General features: G+C 39.2%; 1 long non-coding RNA gene across 1 annotated transcript in view; it reads right to left on the reverse strand.

The window, feature by feature from the left end:
- Positions 1–20,305, reverse strand: part of LOC121034891 (uncharacterized) — a 119,907-nt gene that overhangs the window by 93,723 nt on the left and 5,879 nt on the right. Inside the window, exon 2 of the long non-coding RNA XR_005792657.1 lies at positions 8,251–8,362. This is a non-coding gene — a long non-coding RNA (uncharacterized LOC121034891). The remainder of the gene's footprint in view (positions 1–8,250; positions 8,363–20,305) is intronic.

The raw sequence follows: 20,305 nt of genomic DNA on the forward strand, positions 1-20,305 counted from the left end.
TATATGGTGACTGAAGATTATTTTGCAGTTTTGGTGCTTTAAGTGTGCATAATTCTCCTCTCTGAGTCCTGCTTGGCAAGCCCTTGCCTCTCACAGAACAAATAACACTACAAACAGTGCTCCTCTATGGAAAGTGAACAAAAACTATCCCAAACCAACTATCCTGGAATTCTTTCTTGGAGAACACCTAATCCCTAGAGTAGGTCAGATTTGGTATATATTCTATTAATTATTTTCATATGCTCCTAGGCGTGCTTGGCAAGAGCTCTTAAAAACTCTTTGGGTACATTTTAATCAGTATCTAATCTTCTAGAGGCCTTCAGAAGCTAGAAGTATCTTGATTGAGACATATACATTCTCTATACTTCAGTGTGTTGAGAGGCAGTGGGTGTCCCAGAGCACTTCCCTCGGAGTAAACCTTAGCATAGGTACTACCTGATTTCAAAAGAGAAGAATCATTGATTTTGCCAAATGCTAGGCTCGAGAAAAATGTTGAAGAATCTAGCAATCATATTTTAGAATGATAGTGGTAGGGAAGTCAGAGGCATCAAATAAGTTCAAAGTTATTGAACACACCCACTCATTCTATCCATCATGATTGATTATCTACTATAAATATCCATAGTTAGGCATCTAACTTGGGTCCTGAAAATGATGTAAGAGAAAAGTCAGGTGGATACTTGCCTTAGAACTTTTCAATCTAGTGACCCAACCCAACATAGGAATCTCTTTTGTAGTATTTCTGATATGGGGGTATCCTACATCCATTTGGGTATTTCTGGAAACTAAGGTTCAACACTTACCATAATTTCCAACACATAGTTGACCCTCAGTAACCTTCTTCTGATTAAGAGTAAACCCTCACTTATTGAAATAAATTATATTCCAATGGTAAGCACTTGTATGTTGGATCCTACTAATTTGAATCCTCAAACAATTTTGTGAGGTGAGAAGTCACTGACCTTTTTGTTTGTTTCCAGAAGGGGAAATGATGATTATTTTAAAAGATCCAAATTACTCAGGTAAATAATCAAAGTTCCATAATGGAACTACTATAATGTGTTAGCTGTGGGGATCAAATGGAAATAATGGAGCTGACATGGTTTGGAAAAGGGACTATATTGTTTTACAAACAGTAAATGATAGCTCTGAATTATTTTGTAAACACAAGCATAAGGAATTATCTACAGCCACCTCCTGCTGAGACTCCATTTGAAACTTGACTTAACCCTCTTACATTAAGTAGCTCTTTTTCCATCAGACTAATGCTATTCTCTAGCTATATTAAAACATAATACAACCGGGGCGCCTGGGTGGCTCGGTCGGTTAAGCGGCCGACTTCGGCTCAGGTCATGATCTTGCGGTCCATGGGTTCGAGCCCCGCGTCGGGCTCTGTGCTGACAGCTCAGAGCCTGGAGCCTGTTTCAGATTCTGTGTCTCCCTCTGTCTCTGCCCCTCCCCTGTTCATGCTCTGTCTCTGTCTCAAAAATAAATAAACGTTAAAGAAATAAAAATTAAAAAAAAAACCACATAATACATCCCCTTCATAATCCTCACATAACCTAAAATTGCTTTATTTACCCACTTACTTGATTTGTGTATGCTCCTTCACCTCCTAAAACATACAAAACAAGAAAGCTCCCTAAATGCAAGGATTTTGCTTGTTTTGTCCTTCAGTGAATTTCTTGTCCTAGAACAGAGCCTGTTCCCCTTTAGGTGTCCAATAAAGCTTTGAAGAATGAATAACTTTTTCGAATTCCTCAAGGAAGCCTTAAATTTGTACACATTCTGTGTATCCTTATGAGATTTTTCTCACTATAATTCAGTTTCATCATGGTGAGGACTACACCCCAGTCATTTCTGCATCTTCAGTACCCAGCATGGAGCCTAGCCGAGAGTAACTTCAGTCAGTTCATGTTTGCTAATGAGAGTATCCATCTTCCTGGCACATCTGAGAATACAGGCAAAGAGACTTAAGCTGTCAGTGAACAGACAGGCAGTACTGTGGTGAGGAAGACAGAGGAGAACACACAGAAACAGACAAGATAATGAAAAGGCACTGGGGTGACTAAAATCATCTAAAGTGGTTTAGTTCCTCTCCCCCAGGCTTATTCCAGGGCTTTGGAAATTACGCGTGGGCTTCGGCCATTTTCAGTAAGTCATTTTGGTACTAGATTTCAGCAGACCTGAGACTCCTCCTCCTTTTTGAACTCATCTGCTGTCTACTTTATTGAGCAGACTTTTTTATGTGGTTCTCATTCGTTCACAACTTTATTTGGAACATCCACCAAGGTGCAGGCATTTTTGATACAGCTGTCACTCAGTTATTAGAAAGAGCCCTCCGTCGTTCAGAGTACCAGAGGACTTCAGAAGAACACCCTGATAGCACCATAGCTTTTGAGGCCCAGAGCTCTTGTCCCAGTTTGTTAACTTCTAGGGGACTAGTCTCCCATGTGGCACTCCTATATCCCCATATGTGGCATCCTGATGCACACCTCATTCTAGCTACAGATCTTAGTCATTTTGTCAGTTGCAGGGAAAAGTCTTCCACACAATGTATTTGTAAAGATTGGAGAATGTTTGAAGTTTTGGAGACACCTGTGGGACACCATCAAATGTACAACCATGCAAATGGGAGCTCTAGGAGAGGAGAGAAAGGAACAGAAAGATATTTGAGGAAATAAAAGCCTAAAACCTCTCAAATCCACACACTTAAGAAGTTCAACAAACTCCAAAAAGGGTAAATCCAAAGAGAAGCACATTATAATAAAACTATCAAAAGACAAAGAGAGAATTTTGAAAGCAGAGACAAAAGTGAATCATTGTGTACAAGGGATCCTCAATATGATTAACAGACAATATCTCAGCAGAAGCTGCAGAGACCAGAAGAGACAGTTAAGGCATTGAAAGCAAACAAAATAAAACAAAACAGAAAATCCTGTTAACCAGGAATTCTATATCCGACAAAACTATCCTTCAAAATGAAAGGAGAAATGAAGCCATTTCCAGATAAAGAAAAGCTGAGTGAGTCTTTCACTAAGAGGTTCTCCCTACAAGAAATGCTAAGTGGAGTTCTTCAGGCAAAAACAAGAAAGCACTAGACAGTAACTCAAACATAGAAAGAGCTGGTAAAAATAATTACATGGCTAAAAACACAGCATAGTCAAGTCCAATATGAGGGTTTCTTCAGAGTTTTTTTTTTTTCCCAATTTCTTTTCTTTTTTTACGTTTATTTATTTACGTAATCTCTACACCCAATGTGGGGCTCAAACTCATGGCCCCAAGATCAAGAATTATATCCTCTTCCAACTGAGTCAACAAGGTGCCCCCGGAGTTGGTCGATTTCTATTTTTAATTATGTAAAGGAGCTACAGTTTCTTGTTTCTTTGTATACCTTGTAATTGTTGTTGTTGTTGTTGTTACAAACTCAACATTCTGAGTATTATAATGTGGTCACTCTGGAAATCAATCTTTCTCCCCCTCCCTAGGGTTTGCTGTTGTTACCTGGCGAGGGTTGCAGTCATCCATCTGTTTAGTGACTATTCTAAACTATTTTTGTAAAGACTATTTTGTTATGTGTGGTCTCTAAAGTCCCTGTTTCATTGCCTTAGTGGTCAGAGATTTCCTAAAATGATTGGAACCAAAAGCCAACAGTCAAAAATACTGTTTTGGTCTTCCTTTGCAGACTGGCTCTAAACTGGAACATTCCTTCAATGCTTTGCCAGTGTGCCTACAACTCTGCCTCAGCCTTCACCTTTTGCTTGTGGAGAGCCGAAATGTCAGCCAGAGATGCACACTCACAGTCCTCTCAGGACATTTCAGAGTATGTATCCAGTCCCAAGTGTGCACATTGTGCTCTCAATTCCCTGACCTATACAGCAGACTTTCAAATCATTACACACACCAAGAATCTTCCTTCTCAGTTTCCTCTTTCTCAGGCTTTTGGGTTGGTCTGCAGCTTACCCCATTATGTCATCCCTTGCCCCAGGCAGCCATGGGTAATACATCTTTAATGCTTTCAACAGATGCCAACAAGACTCAAGGGGGTGAAATAAGGGCAAGCTTCTGAAATGGTCCTTCAGAGAAATGCTATATAAGTCAAAATACACAGTTTGTAGAGGGAGAAAGTCTGTATTGCTTGTTTCCCATTGTCCTAGCAGTAGCAGCTGCACCAGAAATGTGGGCCACCCTCCATGGCTGCCACCAAGTTGGGGGATGGGGGATGGTAGACAGGTAAGCAAACGTACCACAAGACTTTCTTACCAAAACTTAGCAGCCTTTTCCTTCATTAAGCACACCCCTGGTTGCTGTAAGATTTTTATTAAATTTCCAAGTTCTGAAAAAAATTTTTTCTGTCAGTTTACACCAGCTTATGTTCACTCAGTAGAAGGATCAATTCTTGGAACTCCTTATTTTGCCATTTCTCATGATATTCTCAAAAACATATACCTCTTGATTCACAAATTTCTCTTTTAAGAGTCTATACCACCAATATACTGTGTACATGGCAAAATGATGTTCTCCCACAGTTATTAATTTTGGCATTGTTTGTAACAGTTAGTGATTAAAAATAACCCCCAAACCACTGGTTAAACACATTATGGCATATCTACAAGATAAAGTGCTTTCTACTTATACAAAAAAAAAAAAATCAAGATCTCTTTACACTTCTAGTGAAAGATTTCCAAGATATGCTAACTGATAAAAGCAAGCAGTGGTATAGGGTGTAGGGTATAGGGTATTCTACTTCATGCGTAAATTAGAAGCATACCTAGGAAGCATGTGTGCCTGTTTTCTTTATGCCCAAGGTCCCTAAAAAATTAATGACAACAGTTATCTACAAAGGGCCAGTTGGGGGATAGGAACATTGTAGATGAGGTAGAAATGGAAGAGAATCTTTACATTGTATACTTTCTTAAATTTCTAAATGTGTGAGCCACATGAATGTACATATTACTCAAAGATAAGGTAAACATCCAAAGACTTACAACCCTTAGTATACAATCCTAACTAGCATGCATCATCTTCAAGGCCACGATTGATCACACCTCTGGTTCCACTATCTCATTTCCCCCTAACTGCCTTATGATGCAGCACACTCCAACCACACCAGCCAGATGGTATTTTTCCGCCAAGATCCTAGAACTTTCCTAGTTCTTTCTCCCTTGGGGCTTTTGTACAAAATGTTTCCTCTTTCAGGCATGTTTATTGCTCTGAGATTCACATGGGTCTTTTTTTCTCATCTTTTAAACCTCAAAGAGACTTTCCATTAAAACTTCAGTCTGGAATATTTCCTTCATTGCCAATATTCTCTCTCAAACCCTGTTTTTTTATTGTTCCTTCATAATAATTACTATAATAAGAGATTACTATTCATTTGTTCATTTTTATTTGCCTGTTTCCCATACTGGACTCTAAGAAATGCATCTGTCTTGCTCACTGTTGGATCTCAGCACTACCTGTATTAGTGCTTGGGGCACTGGTATCTAATAAGTTGGGTGAATGAATAAGTTAAATATGGGAGAGGCTTATTCAATCCTCATATATGAGTGCACAGCTCTTAAAGATCATTTTTTTGTTTGTTTGTTTCTTGGTGTAGATCCTTAGTTGTTTCACCTGTAAACTACGGCTACTGACTCTGCTTGTCCCTAGGTCCCCAGAGAGAGTTCTCACAATACTCCTGACCCTTTGCTTCCACAGCTAATACACATGTGAACTTGATCTTGTTCTTCTCCCTAGTAAGACAGTGAGCTCCTGATGCCAGCAAAAACTGGTTCCGCTGCTAGAGTCAGAAACAGGCATGATGCCAGCTGTCCTGAGTAAGGGTGTCTTCTGACCCTGTTCTTCTGTCACATAACAACACATAGTACTGCCTTCTGCCCACCCCCCACCCCCCCACCTTGTCTGCCTATAGTAGGTCTCTTCCAACAGAAAATCATATTTACAATTCTCTCTACTTTCCCTCTCTACTTTCCCTCTAGGGTCCAGACAAGAACAGCTTTCAAAACCCAAATTAAAAATCTGGGCCACACATAAAACCTCTGGAGTCATTTGGCTCTGAACAGGGCTACAAGCATTATCCAACAAACTGCTCAAGCTAATGAATCTTTGGGAAGGCAAAAACAAAACAAAACAAAACAAAACAAAACAAAACAAAACAAAAACAGTTTAAGGTTAATAGTGTTGTTTCCAAAATCCAGGGAGAGAGAGACCACATGGTTGTGGAGGGACAGGATTCAACTTCCTAGCAACCAAGGACAGGGGGGAGACCTGCCAAGCACCTTAGAAGGCTACCATTCAGGGTCCCACTAAAGCCCAGGGCGAGCGGGTACACGAGCATGCTGGCTAACATGGAGGCGCAGTGTGACAGGATGACGTGAGATGCATTGTCTTCTTTGCAGTCCAAGAAGACCTACCCCACTTCCCCTGCCTCTGGAGCTCCTTTCAGAGTAGCCACTGAGGCGTGCTGTTCACCGGATGGCTACTAATTTCAGGCTCTAGAGACAAGCACGTCTAGCACTCATTGTGCCCAGATGTCTTTTTGACAAGGTAGGACATACCCAGTCATCAAGGGGGTGGAAACCATCACAGAAGAGAACGGACCAGCCTTCTGGATTCTGTCCAAGAGGTGGGGCCACTTGATACAAGGAGATATCTACTTCCAAACTGGCTGGCAACTTCTTTGTTTGAGAGTATCCATCTGGAAAGCAGCCCAATTCTCTGCCTCCCTACCATTCTGTACAAGGAGCTACAAATTCAAGGGTCTTGAAAAGGCACAGGGACTTGAGAAAAGCCACCATCGATATTGAATATTATGAAATGGCAGGAGGATAGGTTTTCAGAGACATTCCAGACTAGCGGTAAATCAAGCAAATAAATTAGTTTTCTTGAGACTGTTTCTACGTTGATGGAGGAAACATCTTTCTCATGCATCATCATGAAAGTAAAATTAGATTGTGCTTACAAACACCTGACTCAGTGTTTTACAAAGCAATTAGTTATTTGACCCTTTCTATAATATACATATTTTCACTAGCTCCCATATTTATTTACAGTGAATATTGCAAAATATTTCCAAGGGAGATAAATTGATACACACTTGCCCTCTAAAAAGGGGAGAGAGTTATCCACAGTGCCTCCTGAGGATTCTGAAACTGAAATTGCTGGCCCAGGCTAAAATTTCTGTCCCTAGAGTTTCACACCTCTTATACATTTTCCACTTCAAAGTAGAATTTTAAATGGACTTGGGCCACATAAGCAACAATCACGGTTCTGCTATCTTGAATTTTGGCATTTTAACCTTGTGGCAGGTAGTGCCATCATATGACACATAGTGAATGACACAGAACTCCCAGCGTACAGCTGTGTAAGGGACGGCCCTTCAGCTTATGTTGGAAACTAACCTAGCAATGATTAGATTGTAATTACATTTCATCCAAACACCCTAAATGCAAAAGGCAGATGGATCCATACAATTAGTCAACGAAAAGGAAATAAATAGCATTCCAGACATTGGAAGCATCATATAGGCCTATAGGATGGAACTGTCAACCCCAGGCAGCCTGGTTCTAATTGACTCCACACTCAGTCCCTGGCAGGCCATTGCCTATTGCTAGGGCACCCATATTCATTCTTCAGTCTCACTCTCCAATGACACTGTAAGCCTGGACGCAGGGAACAATGATAAAATCGGTTAAGACCCGTCTACCAGATGGGAAGAGAACGTGCTGAAGACTGGTTGTTCACACTCTGAAAAAGGCTTCCCTGGAGAGCCAGGGACGTTGATAAAGGATTAGGGAGTGCAGCTCTCAGGGTTTGGCAGCAGAGTTTACAACAGATGTGAAGTGTCATCCCAATCTCTTTGCTGAAGAAACTACCCAAAGAGTTCACCTCATCTAACAGGTCTCTAATTGTTTCCTTAAGTGTGGGTGGGGGTGGAGGCTGGGTCTCCATTCTCTTTTAGTTTATAGTGTGCGAGAGGAGAGACTGGTATTGGTACCTGCCCAGACCTCTGCTGGCTGTGAACCAAACCTGGAGACGAGAGAGCAGGTGGAAAATACCACCCCCAGAAACATACATGCAACCTGCAGTGAGCATTCAGATACCACTTAACCTGCAGTCACGTGCTCCATCGCAGGGAGAGAAGGTCTTCCCATCTGCACCAAGTCATAGCTACTGGTATCCCACGGAAAGTCACGGAGGTGCTTTTACTTTGGAGCCAATTGTAAAGAAATAAAAATGAACACTTACTGTGCACTGAATGTGTGACAGGACTTGAGTTAGGTGACTCATGAGTAGAAGGACCACAGAACACTGATGTCGGGCTGTACTGGGTTCAGATGACAAGTCTAGGTGTCTTTATCTGTAAATAAGCCAAATTGATTATTTTCACTGACGAAGAAAGCAAAGGTAGAGAAAGGGATCTGGGAGAAGGATACCCAAATATCGAAAGAGAAGAGCACAGAGATGATATATCATCAAGCTGATAGGCAGGAATGCAGAGTCGGACACACTGGGCTTGACTCTGAACTCTGGATTCTACCACTTATGTGGTATTTCCACCTTCAGGAAAGTCATGTATCAGCCTTCAGGCTCTGGTTCATCAGTTACAGGATTTCTGTGATGAGTCAGAAATTCTAAGTAGGACAGGGCCTCATACGCAACAAATGACTCTGTTCTTAATATCCTTTTAATTTTTTCCACTTAATATTACCAGCTATCCTGTGAGGTTAATATTTTCTCCATCTTTCAAATGGGAAAACTGAAGTTTGGAGAAGCTAATTCATTTGGTAAAATTCACACAGCAAGTTTAGTATGGGATTTGAAGCCTGTTTTCTCTTACTTGAAAGCCCAATTTCCTTCATTATTAACATGTCACTTTTGGGCTCACATAACTGGATTGGAAAGCAGTGGATCTTTTTGGAGATTGGATTGAATTTATATATCATGTGAAATTTCTCTGTTCAGTGCAGGGAAGGTGGAATCTGAGTGGATTTTCCTATTTCTAGAATTTAAAACAGACAGGCACAGTTCCCTGGGCCAGAGGAGGCTTGGGACAGACAGACACATGATGCAGATGTTTGCCTCAGAAAGAGCCATCCTGCCCCCAGGAGGGGCTATTTGGCCTGTAGCCCTCTGATTCGCTGCCTCCCAGGCCTCCTGACCCACATTTACAGGAGAGAAAATCCCTGCCAGATCCCATTCCAGGGTCTGAGCTCCCCAGACAGGGTGAGATCATTCTTTCAGACCTGGCCTGCTTTAATATGCTGGAAGACATCCTGAATGTAGGAGCACATAAACGAACAAGTGAATGACTCCATGGGAATCTATGAACAGAGTCTATGTCAAGAAGCCATATACACTCCTGCAAGATGCATCACTTACCTCCCCACTTGGTGCCAGGGTGATTCAGCAACTTGCATGTGGGTTATCTCACTGACTAGTGAATTCTTCTACTAATTTTTGCTTTGTGTCTCCTTGGGAGACTATCACAGGGCTCGAATCTCTCTACAAATTACCTTCTGAGGATGTGTATTACTAACTGCTACAGAGAGACTAATGAAAATAAAAACGGATTCGAAATTAGAGGATGTGATTTCAAGTCTACACTTCTTGGCTATGTAATGAATAAATAATAGAACTTCTTTAAAGCCTCAATTAGCTCATGTAATATGTGTATGATCAAAAAGATTACTTATTTTGCAGTGCTTTGTGAGAATTATATAAGGTAGAGGATGAGAAAATTTTTTGTAAATGGAACGAGGTTTTAAGATTGTCAGTTAAAATTTTGATTCACTTAACAGTTTGGACTGTGACTGGTAGCTACACGTTCATTTACTCAGTCATTTGCTTAATCACTTAGTTCACACATGTTATTAAAGAACTGCTATAGAGTCTGGAATTAAGCCTGGAAAGAAAATCAAAATCTTTCCTGAAAACATCACCATTATGATACCACATTGGACTGTGAGATCCATGGGAAATACGAAAATCATTTGATTTATTCTTGTGTCCCCATTCTTTGTCCTTGCTAACCTTAGCACTCAGCAACATGCCAGTCACATAGCCGGTGTTCAGGATATATCCAATCAATCAGTGTATTTAAGGTAGAATATCCAATGCCTCTGGTCTGGTCCCCTCCAATCCATAACCCACATAATTGCCAGAATGATGTCTCTAAATGCAAAGCAGACACGTCTATTCCTTGATTAAAACCTTCCAAAGGCTTCCATGCTCCTGAGAAGACAGTCCAGATGTCTTAGCCTAATATCAAGCTCATAACTTTCCTATCCAAACAGACCTTCCCCTGCCCAGTATGGACATTGCTGCATTGTCACACTCCTCATAAATACCAGGGCACTGGCTCACTCCCAATCTTGTCTTGCATATATATATGAAAATATTTATATACACAAAGATATTTATTATAAGGAATTGAGTCACATAATTATGGAGGCTAAGAAGACTCGAGATCTACAGTGGGCAAGCTGGAGATTGAGGGAAGCAGATAAGCAGGTGGTATAGTTTCAGTTTGAGTCTGAAGGTTTGAGAACCAAGAGAGCAGATGTTGCAAGCTTCAGTCCGAAAGTCAGCAAGCTTGCGACCCAAGAAAAGCTGATGTTCAGGCAAGAAAGAATGACGTCCCAGCTCAATGAGGTCAGCACAAGGAGTTCCTTCTTACTCAGCCTTTTGGTTCCATTCAGGCTTTCAACTGATTGGATGAGGCTCATCCACATTAAAGAGGGCAATGTGCTTTACTCTGCCAATTCAAATGTTAATGTCATCCAGACATACACTCACAAACATACCCAGAATAACGTTTGACCAAATTTCTGGACTTCCTGTGGTCCAGTCAAGTTGACATATAAAATTAACCATCACAGGATATTTTTGAAAACAAACCTGTTTTGTGTCAGAATCTTGACTGACTTCCAGGATCGTGTTTCTTTTGTCTCAAATTTTCCTAAAAATTAAAAGATACATGGTATATGGCCAGGCGGAAACTGTTCTGTGGGACACCAGGCACTAACGATTCCACAAAATGAAGATAGTCCCTAGGAGACTGATTTCACAAAATGAAACGGCTATCTAAAACACTCTGGTTCCTTGAGAAATATGAAGGATAGGGTTACTCGTCACTGAAAGAATTTAGGCAGATCTTGCTCCACCATTGGAAGGGCTACTTTGTTTTTTTTATATTAAATATAATTTATTGTCAAATTGGTTTCCATACAACACCCAGTGTTCATCCCAACAGGTGCCCTCCTCAATGCCCATCACCCACTTTCCCCTCTCCCCCACCCCCCATCAAGTCACACACTACTTTTAATCCGGGACCCTGTCCAGTGACCAAGATATAAGGTGGGCCTTAAGTATATTCCAGGGACCATATCTGCTTTGCTCATGACAGTATACCCAATATAGGACTTGACCCCTTAATAAATATTTGCTTAATGAAAGAATATGTCAATAAGTGATTAATAGGCTGACTTGAAGATGTTGTAGAGTATTATTTTTCTCCTTTGCCTCAATATTTGGATCAGCGCAAGTATTATTTTCATCTAAGGAGTTGAAACTTCTTCACTACTGTCACACAGCCAGAAAGTCGGGGATCCAGGACTCATACTTAGGTCCTCTGCCTTCCACTATTCAATGCTAACATAAAAACACTAACACATGCAGGCATATAAACAATTTGGGAAATAGCTGCAATTTAACAATCCATTTTCAATATACAGGGTATTGAGAACTGTGAATCATGAGGAAATATACAGGGAGGGATGTGTAAGATGGTATTTCATCCATGTCACAAAGAAAGAAACAAGATCAAATGTTCCTGGGTAACTACAAAGCAAATCTGCTTATTGCAATTAATAAATGGAATTCATGTAACTAGAGAGCAAATCTATCAATTACAGTTAATGCTTGGAATCCCAATTAATAATTGGTTTAAATCGAATTCTAATTAATAATTTCCAAAACACCCAACAATGTGCCAAAGCCTTGCAATGCAATGGTGAGCCAACTGCTCATTATAACCATCTTTTACATCTAAAAATTTAGGCATAGAAAAATGTGTTAAGAGTGTAGACTTAAGTGTTCTCATCACATTAAAAAAAAAAAAGTTAACTTTGTACAGTGATGAACGTGTTAATTAACCTGAGTAAAGTAACTGTTTCACAAAATATATGGATGTCAAATCATCACATTGTACACTTTAAATATATGCAGTTTTATTTGTCAATTATATCTCAATAAAGCTAAAGAAAAGTTAGCCATAGGCAGAGCTTTGGAATGAAAGGGACAGAGGAAAGTGGTACTTTTCTGCTGGTCACATCCTTCAATTTTCCTTTGGTTAAGAAAAATACTAATAGATTAGGTAGCTCAGTAGGAAAAGGGGAGTGCCACTTTGACTTAATATTTGTAAATTGCTTTAATATTTACAAAATATTTTCATAAGTGTTACCTTCCTCAGTTGTCAGAACACTCTCGGGTGATTTATTTCCTTTCTACTAGTGAGGAAGTTAAGTCGCATACAGTATTAAGTGGTAGAGCTAGGATTTGAATTCAGGTGGCCAACCCTTGCTCCAGAGCTCTTTCTCCCATTCAGTATAGGAAATCAAATCTTGGAAAAATCAAGAGGAAATTATGCTTCTTTCTTTACCCTGAAACCTACATTTAAATTAGCTTTACTGAGGTATAATTGATACCCCCCCAAATGCACACATTTAATGCATATATCTATGGGTTTGGACATACGCATACACCTATGATACCATCACCACAACCAAGGTACTAAATATACCCATCACTTCCAAAACTTTACTTGTATTCTGGTGTCTGCATATATGTATGTGTTTCTTGGTGAGAACACACACTGCTGTTGAACAGCAGATCTTTAGAACTTAATCATCATGTATAACAGAAACTTTAGATCCATTGAAAAAACCATCCTTAATTAGAGAGACTCCAAATGGCTCTGAAATAAAAACCCTGACAATCTTGAATGGAAGTAAGTCAACATTTTCTTAAAGTACCCAACAAAAATGTCACACCCTTACAAAACAATGGATTTTCTCTTCTTCTACTTAAAATTAGTTTATTAATCATTTCAACACATGTTTGAAGCCCACCGTGTGTTTATCTATGTGTTTGGAAGATATATTTATCAGAGTTTACTTCACTAGCTTAGTTCAGTGCTATCCAGTACTCTTCAGAGCCTAGCTGCCCATGTGCTGAGTATTTTGAGGTAAATCAAATGGAGACCCTATCCTCCAGGCATGGTAGATGCTTAAAAGTAATTGGAGTGTAATATAAGAACTGTCATGATGGAAGTGAAATTGTAGGATGAGAATCCAACTCATGGATGTTAGGACAGGATTCTCAGGAAGAGTGATCTGAGGAGCTCTTCCAGGGTGTGCCAGAATGAATAGGTGGTAAAAGGGGCATCTCTCATAGATGGAAAAATTTGGGCAAGCCATGGCATATTGTAGGTCTTTGGGAAACCCCAAGCAGAATGTTATAGGAACATAAGGAAAAGGTAAGAACTCATAGGCAATGAGATGAGGAAACCAGTCACAACTATACTATAGCATGCATGTATAACAGCTTTCTGTAAGCATTTTCCCAGACCTTCTTCACTGTTCCACTGGGAAACCAGGCTCTCTTTTAGTGTGAGGGAACTAATTTATGTGTGTTATCAGTTCTCCAAAGGGTGTTGGTGATCTTATAACTAAGGAATGAAGAGATGTCAACATTTTTTCCACCTAGCTTTGTTAGAACATTATTTCCACATTTATAGATGAGAGAAGAAAAAAATCCCATTTTTATAGCAATCCCGGAAGAGGAAATTAATTCCACCCTTACATCTTAGCCTTGCATTTACTTGGGACACTTTTCCTCAGATGCTAGAAAAGGCAGGGCATGGGGGGACATGGCAAACTGTTCTTGGAGAATTTAATTGTTTTAGATCACCGAAACATTAGTAGTTGTGTTTCAGATGGCTTATTTCCACAAATTTGTAGAAATGCTGTTTTTGGTTTTGTTTTATTTTTGTTTGGCCACAGGAGAAACATGGAAAATCATCCAAGAATCATAATAGGAAGCCATGCTAGAAAAACGGAAAGAGCTTCAAGGGGTAGGAAAAGTCAGTGATGGTTTTTGGCTAAAAGAACTAGGGGGAGATTGTGCAAGCCATTAGCAGGCTCATGCTTGGGAAATTAGCTCTCCTTTTCATCAAACTCCTGGAAAACAATTTTTGAAAACAAGTTGCAAGAAACTCAGTATTCCTGCCAGCAACATAGAAAAACAAAACGTTAAACTTTAGGGCTGAGAGGAATGTGAAAAGCCAGCCAGTCCAATCCCTCTCAGTGGACAGATAAGAAGAAGGAAACAGAAGAAGTGGTTTGCTCAAGGTCAAACAGCTTATCTTCTGCATTCCTAACCTGGTCTCAAAGGTTAGAATTCAAATGGTTAGAATTGAAACTCTCCTGAGCTTCTTGAAATATGCTAATTAAATTATATGATTCCCTCAAAACATAAATTGTCTTTCAGTGACTAGAGAAGCAAAATTTTGAGAATGAGGTAGTGGAGGAGGAAAAAAGAAAAGGAAAGAGAGGAGGAGGAGGAGAGTAGGTGCATTCAAATTCCCACTTGGGTCAAAACAAAGTCGCTTGAGAGAATTTTTCAAAGTAACGTTAAGTAAGACCCATCCCTGTTAGAAAGTTAGAGACATTCCACAATTTGTTCATCTCATAACAAACTCCAATAATCTTTCATCTAGCAAAGAGGGTGGTCTTGGACTCACTCTCATGCAACCTGTGCTGAGGAATTTTGCTTGGGATAACCAGAATGTTTATAGGAACTTTGACCAACAGTGAGGTCTTGGAATGCAGTCTAAACATACAGAACAAAGATCTCACACTGACATAGAAACCAGTGATTTGGAGTCAGGAAGCTGGTGTTCTGGTACCTGCTCTGACACTAACACATCAGACAAGTGCTCCACACCAACCTTGTCTTTCCAGAGGCTATGAATTCTATAAAATGGTAGGGTTGGCCTTGGAGAAACTTAAAAACACTCTGTTGTTTTACACCATCACACATTTATCCAAAGGATTCTCTCTGCCTGGAATATTACTCTTCTTCATTCCTCTTTAAAGTCGTCTTTCTGATTGTTCAGGCATTGCCTTCTTAAGGAACACTTCCCTTTCAGACATCCTCACCCTCACTCTCTGCTCCATCCTGAATCAAGAACTCTTCTTTAGGCCCTCATACTGCTTTGTTACTATTACCTTTATCACAACACCATAAAATACTCTAGACATTAAAAAAGGCATTGAGACAATAGTCATCCAATTAATTACCACCCAATTAAAATATACTTTAAATCTATTTTCATCACAAGATCTTAAAAATATTATCTTGTAATTACCTTTGCACCCAGCTTTCCACTTACTATCTTCATAAAAGTTTAGAACTGAAATGGAACTTTCTTGGAGTTCATGAAATATAGTAATTAAGGGGTATTTCCTCCAAATTATATACTGTCTTTCAGTAACTAAAAGCAGCAAAAAAATTAAGGATGAAGTAGCGAAGCAAATAACAAGAGAAGGAGAGAAAGGAGGGATATCACAGGTAATGTTTTATTCATTCCGAAATTATTAGCACCAAACACCATGCCTGGTAGACACTGTGTATTTCTGAAAGTGATCTGAACTACAGTCATAGCCAAGTTATCTAAAATAATGAGATTATATAATAAAGGTTCAGTTCTCAAAAACCCAAGATAAAGAGTGACTCTTTATTCCTTTTCAATAACTTCAGTGGACTTCTTTGCACCAGCTCCATAGCAAAGCCATGACATCAGAGATGGGGGTTGTGTCATTTATCTGAGCAACATTTCAATTGAGCTCTTCCCAAACTATAGCCAAAACAAGCTGTCTTATTCCCTGAGGCAATGGCAAGGCTTGGAAACCCTGAGTGTACACACACATAAATCTCAAGAGGAAGAAACATGTTTAACCTTTAAAGAAGTTACACATATTTAGATCTTGAAAGTTGTTTGGTTTTATGATAAACAGGATAGGAATGTCCAGAGACTTGTGAACATTTAGGGAAGGAGATGTGAGTGTATGTGCTTCGGTCAAGGTAGCAGTATTCTTTGAAGTATCCAGAGGTTATGAAAGAAGATTCAGACATTCAAGAGAGTGCTTCTCTAGATGTGAGTTCTCATCAGTGAAAAGGATATTTTGCACCTGCATACAGTCCTGTGATCCTACTAAGAGAAACTGGAATCCATTATGATTGTGCAGAGCCCCCTACATAGGAAAGAACCATAGAATACAAACTAGGGTTACCAAATGTTCCATTGACTTTGTGTGATCTTAAGCAGGTTACTTTTCTCCTCTGGACTGTTTACTTATGTACAATATTTCTATAATTCAATGATAATATATGCTATCATATTATCACTTCCTCAAGCAGACTTATTTTTTTTTTTTTTTTTTTGGCCATACTAGATTGGGATCCATTCTCTTATTACACACTCACCAAATATCCTACACTTCTCCTTCGTACCATTTAGCACAATTCAAATAATGAATTTACTTGGATGGCTCTGCCTTTCATTTTTTAAGCCCCTTATATTTATTGTAGGCATTATATCCCCATTGCCTAGGATAGTGTTTGACTCATCATATGGTCAATGAATATATATTGGATTTCTGTTTTTTTAATTATTTTATTTTTAATATAATTTATTGTCAAGTTGGCTAACATACAGTGTGCTCTTGATTTTGGGGGTAGATTCCCGTGATTCATCGCTTACATATAACACCCAGTTCTCATCCTAACAAATGCCCCCTCAATGCCCATCTCCCATTTTCCCCTTCCCCCCACCCCCGACGATCAACCTTCAGTTTGTTCTCTGTATTTAAGACTCTCTTATGGTTTGCCTCCCTCTGAATGAATACCAACTGACTTTCTCCTCCCTTATGGTAAGTTCTTTACTTATCTGATATTTTTGCTTTGGATACCATAAAGGTTAAATATGCAGGTTTTGGAATTCAGCAGACATGGATCTGAGTCTAGGGTGACAACTAATGTGACTCATCAAATTACTTCATTGTGTTAAACCTCACTTTCTATATTTACATATGGGGAAATACATATCTCATAAGGCTGTTATGAAGATAAAATAACAGATGTGATAAGTTCTTGAGACTACCGGTACATAGTTCATTAAATGTGAGCTATGATTACAATTTTATTATTTATTTTGTTAGAAATCCCTTGACTCTCCGTTCCATTCCATTCTAGGTAAAATTGCAAGTAAATGACTATCACATCAAATTCTTTTAAAAGACAGAAAAAATGTGTAAATGGAAACAAAATCAAACAACAAAAGATATTCATCAAAATCTCTTCAGCAAGAGGTGAAAGGAGAAGACCTCTTTTGAAACTGAAGAATTCATATTCTTTAAAAGCTAATAATGTGTTCAGAACGGAGAGTTCAAGGGACATAAATGACATAACTTCTCCATAGTAACAACTCACATTGTCCCCACAACTTAAGATCTCCTGAAGTAAGATATTGGCCATTTAAGGGCGTATTTGTCCAGAGAAGACATGTAAGGGGTCAAACTCCATGTTAATTGTTGATATGGACACACTGTACTGTTTGAAATGCAGTATACTGTTGACATTCTCAAAAGCCTTATCAGAACTATCAATCCATGGGAAGCCCCAGAACCAACTATAAACACATGAGAAATTTTATTATATTTAATATCTCTAAGCTGGCCAAAAATAGCTTTTATTCAAGATGGTTTTATGCTTCCACTTTTGAACTGCACCAGTCTGTGAATGTAAAGTAAGGAGAAAATTAAAAGACAAAACAAAAACAAATGAACAAAACTGAGTCTTGTGTCTCCTTTTAAAGAACAGTTAGATTTGGGTTTAGAAATGGACCGAGACTTATCATTTATTTAGCAAACACATACATTGAGCTTGTTGGAAACTTTCATAATTATCTCACTCAATCCTCACCGTGATTCTGAACAAGCATTACTTGTCATTTCACAGACAGAAAAGCCAAGTTTCAGAAAGGTTAAGCTCAAGACTAGTTAAATAATTGCAGGACCCAGTGAAACATAAAAATGCATGGCTCCTTGTTCAAAAGATACTGGAAATTTCAAGATGGCAGCAGCAAAATATTAAGCCAATCATGAGACCCTTTTAAGTGTAGGGTCTTATGTGACTGCACAGGTCACATGCTCAAGAAGCTGGCTCTGGTTAAGCAACTCACCCAGTGTCACAAAACCAGTAACTAATAGAGTCAAATGTTAGTATTCAGCAATCTAAAATAAAAGCCATGATTTCTGCTTCTCTAAAATTCCCAACTCTGAAATGGCCCCTGCCACCCCATTTATTTAGCCAAAAAGACTGTCCTTGTTTTGACTAAAGGCTTTTTGAGTATTCTAAATTTGACTTTTTAAAAATTAAATACAATATATTGTCAAATTGGTTTCCATACAACACCCAGTGCTCATCTCAACAGGTGCCTTCCTCAATGCCCATCACCCACTTTCCCTTCTCCCTCACCCCCCATCAACCCTCAGTTTGTTCTCAGTATTTAAGAGTCTCTTATAGTTTCCCTCCCTCCCTCTCTGTAACTTATCGGTAAAGGCTTTGGAACTGCATTGATGGCTGAGTTGGGTAATATCTCAATATCCTATTTTCACCTTGCTCACTGATTTCCCAAGGTATCTATTCATGTCAACCAGTCCCTCTTGTGTCTTAAGCACGAATCAGATTGTCTTTGAGAATCAATACCTACAGAAGACACTCCTGGGAGTAGACTCTCAGGTAGTTACAGCTGATAAAATCCTTGCTGGATGTCAGTCACACTCTAGAACTACACATCTTTTAAACAGAAGTAATTCTGGTGATTACTCAATCCAAATTTTGTTTTGTAGTTTTGTTTTATTTCATTTTAATAATGTCTTATCATAGGTATGTTGAGATCCAGGTGAATAAATAAGTATCCAAAGCCATACAGTAAATTCCTGGCAAATCTAATTCAAATATCTTCAACTAGAAACATGAGACTTGTAAAAAGTGAACAGTCAATATCTAGAACAACTCTTCTTTTACTAGTAAAACAGATTCTTCAAGGGTCAGATGTTTTTGGATTAACAAATAACCACTTTAAAAACTTCTACTGCACCTAATAGCCAAGACTGTAAGAAGACCAGGTCTCCCGTTGTATGTCTCTTACTCCGTGACGTGGAAAGATGCTGCCTGGGTGAGCTCAGGTGGGGTAGGCACCCTTCAAAAACTGTAATGTGCACTTGCTTGCTTGAAATCTTGACTCAGATAGCCTGTGGAATTGTACAACTTTCTCAAGACAGCGCAATATCTCTGTAATTCTCATTAACTGCTATTTGGAAGGACTTCAATTGCTGCAAATAAACAGGAACTACAAAAAGCAAGCTATCCCCTGTTCCTGAGCAAAGCTAGCCATGCAAACGGCTACCCACCCACAAGAGACTGTATAGGTCCACATAAAGAGTGGCCCATTGGATTTCTGCATATTTTGTCTATTAGGTAAGCAAGCACTGGGGATGTTTAGGATATATTTAGTGTGCTTTTTAGGTACTCCACTATTTGGAGAAATGCCCTTGTCCTAATGACTCTACCATAAAACCCAGACTGCATTCTCATAAACAACATTGATACTAGTAAGATGGTAACTGCAGGCACACGGTAAGTTCATGTTGAGTTTCTTATCAGATGCCAACTAATGCTATGAATGTAGAAACTGATTACTTGGTTGTATCTAGTAGCCTATCATTTATAGAGTGAATCTTGGGTGTACCTAACTCAGATCAAGCCTCCTGGCAAACTTAACCATCATATAAATAGTTATTAAGTTAGTGTCATGCCAGCCCATGTGCTAGAATTCAGCTAGAGAGTCCCAGAAAATCTAAATCTCACCTCTTTACTATTCCCACACATGACTTCCTTAAGAATTCCCAATGCTACCAGGAAGCCCTCTAATTTTTGAGCTCAGCATTCATCTGTACCACTCCCTGGACTCTTGAATTCTAGATTGATTTGGAAGATCATCTAGCCCAACACTTCATAAAGTGAAGTATGTGTACTACTAGTGGAATACAAGGGGATTTGGGAGGTAAAACAATAAACTTAAAAAATTAGTAGGTAAACATTCAACCATATAGTGTGGTAGAGTCATAATCTAAACCTAGCATTATTCCATTATCACTGTAATCTAGATGGAAAA

Source organism: Herpailurus yagouaroundi, unplaced genomic scaffold (assembly GCF_014898765.1).
Source record: "Herpailurus yagouaroundi ecotype Mexico unplaced genomic scaffold, PumYag 160, whole genome shotgun sequence".
Lineage (NCBI taxonomy): Eukaryota > Metazoa > Chordata > Mammalia > Carnivora > Felidae > Herpailurus > Herpailurus yagouaroundi.